This window comes from Garra rufa, chromosome 14, assembly GCF_049309525.1.
Source record: "Garra rufa chromosome 14, GarRuf1.0, whole genome shotgun sequence".
In the NCBI taxonomy this organism is placed as follows: Eukaryota; Metazoa; Chordata; class Actinopteri; order Cypriniformes; family Cyprinidae; genus Garra; species Garra rufa.
The window spans coordinates 17,895,083-17,901,724 of NC_133374.1; positions in this window are offsets into that span (position 1 = coordinate 17,895,083).

A 6,642-nucleotide genomic window follows, 5' to 3' on the forward strand; every position below is an offset into this window, starting at 1 on the left:
ACTGAAACAAGAAGACATATCCAGAACCCCCGCCCCCTTTTTAAAATGGCGCATATGATCCGCTTTGTGATATCGTACATATTTACACTGTCTGAATCGTTCCCTTTCCCTTATATAGTGCACTATGTGCCATTTACCATACAGAAAATACAAATTCTAAAAACAAGTGACCGATTTCAGCTTTAGCGTTGCTTTATAGTTTAGGGGGCGGGACACTTCGGATTCTAGAGAGCATTTGATTGGACCGAAAGTTTGAAGTTGAAGTTCAGAGTGATGTCATTAAAATTGTTGATTAATATTGGCGAAAGTTAGAGACTAAGTTTTGAATGCTTATATCTTCTAAATTCTTCTAAATTCATTGTTTTTGATCTAAATTGCCTACAGATAACCATATGGATTTCATGGGAACTTTAAAGCATGTAATTTTTCTGTATAGCCACTACAGAGACCCACTTTTTGTTCAGCTCATCAACATTAAGTAGCAGACACCTGTTCTGACCAAGGTGCCATATCAGCTCGGGACAGATTTACATAAGCCAGCAAGGATGAGCTTCAAATCACCTGTAAAGACTCTCTGAGCCTTAACTGAGGACCTTAATCCTCTAGTTTGCCTTCCATCTGGGCTTAGGGCACTTACAGCGCCGCAAGTTGGCATCTCTTTTGGCCAGAGGCCCCTGGAAAGTCCATTTGTCCTTTGTCAAATTCAAATTTTGTTTGTGTTAAACTCATACTCCTAATTCTGTCTCCAGATTGTATCTCCAAGTTGTTTATATACACGTGTTTGTGTTTTCCATGTTGTTTTTGTGCACTTACGCACTACTTAGATTCCAGAAAGTTGTCGTCATTCCTTTAACGTGTCATATTTGGTGATAAAACCAATTGCGTGCGCTGCTAACCTGAACCTGTGAGTTTTCCAGTAAGCCCACAGGTGGATGTGGCAGATGACTCACGAATCCAATCTGCTTTAGTTTTATTTTTATTTGCCCGGTGGATCCGGCTAATTATCATTACCGGCTTTGCTTGGCAAAGCGTGCAAAATGACAAACGAGGTTGTATTGTGCTCCTCCTTTACCCAGGTAATCACTTTTCGATGGTCTTATCCCCTCTGCCTGCTCTGCCAGTCACCAGTGGCCTGATCTTCTGTAAGCTGTATTTGTCAAACTAAACACTTGATCTGTGCACAGGCATCAGCCGGAGGTGAGGTCTCGGGAAACATAGAATCTCAATTGGGATTTTAAAGAGGACGAATGAATTAGCCAGCGGCTTTGCAGTTGCTTTTTCCAGGCTAATCCCAAGATCTTCTCTCACAGTTTATGGGATTGCCAGCCTTTCCTGGGAGCAACATTATGGGTGACAGAAGTGATTCTGAAGACACAGACCTTACTTAACTTACTGGCATGTAGTTCCAAACCTGTATGACATATGAACTGAAAAGAACTTTTTTGAACAGTTAGAAGTACCTAAAACAACATATGACCCCATTTACTTTCATTATACAGTTCAAAAGTTTACATACACCTTGCAGAATCTGCAAAATGTTAACTGGTTAACCAAAATAAGAGGGATCATACAAAATGCATGTTATTGTTTATTTAGTACTGACCTGAATAAGATATTTAATATAAAAGACGATTACATATAGTCCACAAGAGAAAATAATAGTTAAATTTATAAAAATGCCCTTGTTCAAAAGTTTGATTCTTAATACTGAATGATCCACAGCTGTGTTTTTTTGTTTTGTTTAGTGATAGTTGTTCATGAGTCCCTTGTTTGTCCTGAACAGTTAAACTGACTGCTGTTCTTCAGAAAAATGAGATCCCATAATTTTTTATTTTTTTTTAGTTTTTCAGCATTTTTGTGTATTTGAACCCTTTCCAACAATGACTGTGATTTTAAGATCTAATGACACAGAGGGACTCATGTGCAACTATTACAGAAGGTTCAAAGGCTCATTGAAGCTCCAGAAGGAAAAACGATGTATTGAGAGCTGGGGGTGAAAACTTTCTAAATTTGAAGATCAGGGTAAATGTAACTTATTTTGTCTTCTGGAAAAGTATCTTCTGTAGCTTCTGAAGGGTAGTACTACGTTTTTTAAAAATATGAAATTTAGGGAGAATAAGAAAAATTTACAAATCTTCATTCTGTTCAAAAGTTTACACCCCTGGCTCTTAATGTATTAACATGCAATACCATGCATTTTGTATGATCCCTCTTATTTTGGTTAAATAATTAACACTTTTAAAATTTGGCAAGGTGTATGTAAACTTTTGACTTCAACTGTAAATTTATTTTTGGTTGAACTATTCATTTAATCCATTTAAACGTTACTTTGCCCCATTAACCCATAAGTAGAAACTTTCATCACAACCCTACTTGTCCAACACCTCCATGGCTTTGCAGTAACCGTATTCAGCCAGTAGAGGGGATTGGCACACTAGATGGTTGGAAACTGGCAGGCATTCTCCTCTCCTTATACACAATACCTTGTCTATTTGAATAGACCTGTCCCTATTCATTAAACCAAAGTACTATCGACTCCAGACAGCCCCTGTTGAGTCTTTTCTGTCAAGCCTTGACTTCATACATTTGTTATTTTGCTCAAATAAACGGAATATGTGCTGTAGTAACAGAACTGGTACAAGTGAGGTAAGCATAAACAGTGTCTCGAGCTTAAACAAATTGGTTTTCCACTTCCATAAATGACTAATGCCTTTAAAGGAGTGCTGATGTTGGAGTCAAAGGCTTGGACCTGTGGAAGGAAGGAATCTGTTGTTGTAAACTTGTTGCTGTGTGCTTGAGGAGATCCTTTCAAGACCAAATTCTACACCTTGTTCTCAAAACAAGCAGTGTCTAATTGTGTGCCTGGTCATGTGACTAAAAGATCTGATCTCTTTCCTTTGACCTGTACGGTAAAATACAGAGGTAAACAGACTCGGCTACTTTAATCAATGATTGGTCGCTTGATAGGTCATGTGTATGCTGCAAGAATCCTCTCGCTGGTTGGTTTATTCATTGCAACACTTCCTGGATGCCGTGTTAAGATTGGGGGCTTGTGAAAGGGGCAGCCCTCTGTGTTTTAACAGCTGATTGGCTCTCTAGACCCAACAGAAACCGTTGAGAGCACAGAGGTGGAGTATTGAAGTTCACAAAAGCATATCACGCTTTCAAACACTAATTCGCCATCCAGAACCCGCTCTTGCCTTTGCTACACACGCACAGGTTCACACGCTAAGCCATTAGTCGGCCAGCAAACGTGATGCAACAATAAAGTCATGTGAAGACTATGCATGTGTAGTCCTCAAATCCAACCACAGCAGTTTTTATAATCACCCTGTTTTTTTGAAAATATGTTCATGTATTTGGATACAGATCAACTTTGTGAAGCGATTGGTTGAATAGCCTTTTGTAAAAATTAGCTCCAAATTTGAGCTTGTTTGTTGCCTGTGTTCTTCTGCCATCGCAGCACACTATATATCAGCCTCACAGGCCTTTATATAATCCGATGGATAAAAGATTAATCCATCCAGCATTTCTTTAGCAAACTATAATCTGCGGTATGTATATAATACAATTATTAATTTTTATTGGTCCTTTCATCCAAAGCCACTCAGTAATGTCGGACCCCAATTTTCTACAGTTGGGTTTATGTTTTATTGGAGTCAACCAGATGTACCTTTTGATCAAGGGATACCGCCTTGAGTTGGACCTCTGAATCTCCCAATTTGGCCCTCCTCCTGAAGCCCACCCCCTTGCTAAGATCAGTCAACCCCCCTCAGTTCCAATGCAGCAAGACCACAAACAACTCCAGCTTGAGGGATTATGACTTGGTTTTTATTCCAAAGTCACTGAAAGTGCAACTTAGACAGCATTCATGCCTGCCGCAATGGGCAGGTGAGGCACAGAAAGAGCTACATGTGGTCCCCCTCCCGTTTCAGTCGGCCCCTTTTTTTATCCCGAGAGTGTTGGCGGGCCCCGCCGAATGCAAAGCTGTCCGGTTGCCCCAGCGGATCTGGCCGCATGTGGATCGAATCAGAATTATCCACTAATTGACTATTTACTGGGCTCCAGAAAGGCCATAATGGACTTGATATTAAATCTCCTCAAAGTATTTAAAGCGTGCTTCTGAGTGCTCTTTCGAAGAGCCGATTCCAGCGTTTTACAAGGAGGAGTGACTTAAGCTGCTGGGTCAGAGAGTTGCCTTGCCAAGGCGGCTCTCAGACGGGATTTAGGGACGACAGTGGGAAGCTGCAAGTGGAGGGCAAGGGAGATCTCCTCCAATGAGTTCCAGATGCCCCCCGGTCCCAACTTAGATAGATGCTACAAGCTGGAGTATTCTATGTGAGGCTTAAACCTGGCTCTGTTTTAATGGAGATAGACGGCTTTTTATGTGGAAAGTTAAATCGCATGAATCTTATAGGTCCAGTTTGTCTTTTTATGTGCTACCAAAGCTTTGGTTGAAAAAAAAAAAGCCGGCTAAGTTTTGATCAGATGACAATGAGGGCTCTTTTTAAGTGATCCTAGATTTATCAGATGGGATTTGGTAAGGGAGAGTGTTTCAGTTTTTAAAAGCATATTAAAGTACCACATGACACTTCCTGTACTTGAACCCAGTCAAAAACAGAACAGCACTCCATTGAAGTTATGTATAATACAATCCATTGAAGTTATGTATAATACAATGGCTATTTACTTCATGCTCATGTGTCCTATTACTCTGTTGGTGCTTTATGAGATTCATTCTTGGACTGCGTATCACTCATGTAAATCAAAATGTTTTGGAGTATTTCAAAGAGCCAGAATCTGATGTTCTCATTTCCGTCTGTTTTCTTAGATCTGCTTGGTTTCATCAGAAGTCCAGTTCTTCTTCTCTAATATCAATACCCTGGGACTCATTCGGAGGGATCAACTGCATTTCCCATTTGCCTTTTAATGTCCCTTTATTTTTTTACAACAAGGTAATATTTTTTTGTTTTGACTGTTTATTGCCTGTATGTTCTGAGAAACCTGCTTTATACAAATCAACTCATTTTTTTTTACTTGTTTGTAGTTAAATAAAATCACACCTAGCACTTCTGTTCAACAATGAATCAAATGAAAACATACAGCTGTTTAGCGGATACTCTCATCCAATTTATCTCGTAAGAAATTGTAACGTATAAGGCCAGACATGAACAGCGCAAATCCATAAAAGCACAGATGGGAGGGGAAAATTATGCGTTTTACTGACCATTTGCACAATAAGGAACACAGACACATCTAGATAATTTCCATAACGACCAGAGCAGTGCAAATTACTGCTTCCTTAAGACATGCTTTTGGGCGTTAAATAATGGTGCAAATACTAGTAATTTGACGAGAGCAAAAGTTAGTAAATAACGCTGCGTGATTCATTTTAATACTTTCCTCCCATCAATTTTGCGTCTGAAATAGAAACTCCTACAAATGCATATTTAATAAGGTCAGGCACAAAAACAGCTGTGTCCACAACTTTTCAGCGCTAATTCTTCACTGCACGTCTTCAGTAAATCCTGACAGAACAATTTTAATGCCAAAAACGGGTTGTTGAATGTTGGCTGTTAGTAAATCTGGCCCATAGTGTATATTCATGATAGAATTATTGATTGTTAGAATAAATATTATTGCATACGTTATAGGATATTTCTTTTGATGCATAATCTACTTTTATTTTATTATTTTTTTCTGCTGGTAGCAGATATTAAGATAATAATTATTTTCTATATTAATAATTTTTTTAAAGAACATTCCTAGATAATTTTAGTTAGATCTTATTATGAGTAACAGCATGGCAACAAAGCAAACGTTTCTCAACAGCGCAACCAAAAATCAGCCAACGGCCTATAAAAAGCACAGCTTGAATTTTGTCATCTAACATCATTAGCGTCATTCAGGTGGGTTGAAATTTGAGTGTTTTCTATATATCATTGTCTTATATTGCTTAGTTAAGTAACCATCCTACATTTGCTTTATGAAGTCTGTTTTCCTTTAGTTGACCTTGGAAACAATGCTGCATAATAAACTCATCTTGGAAAATTAAAAAAGGTACAGTTTATTCAACATGTGTACAAGAACACCTGAGATATCTGTGAATATAATTAGTCACATGATAAATGAATTAACTGTCTTTTAGTGTGAGTAAATTCACCGCTATATGTTCCCGTAACACATCATGTTTTCATTCATTAGAACCGCAGCGCTTACTAGCCATACCCCATCCTCTTTGAGTTTGACTTGTGGCTGCCTGCCTGCAGAGGCTGTTTTACATTGTCAACCTCTTAAGGATTTCCCAGCCCAGCCAGTTGAGTTTTGGACTTCAGATGAGTTCTGTTTCTTCTCTGTTCTTCTCTTAATGATCGTTCTTTAAGCTTCCATCTGTTTGCAAGGAACTTCTCTGATGTCACATTGCATTAATTGAACAAATTTGGACAGTGATTTGGTGCCAGACATACAACTCAAACACTTCTCTTCTAGCATACAGTGCCTTGCGAAAGTATTCATACCCCTTAATTTTTTTCATGTTTTGTTATGTTGCTACCTTATGTTAAACTGCTTTAAATTACTTTTTTCCACATCAATCTACATTCCATACACCATAATTACAAAGCAGAAATAGAATTGTCACAA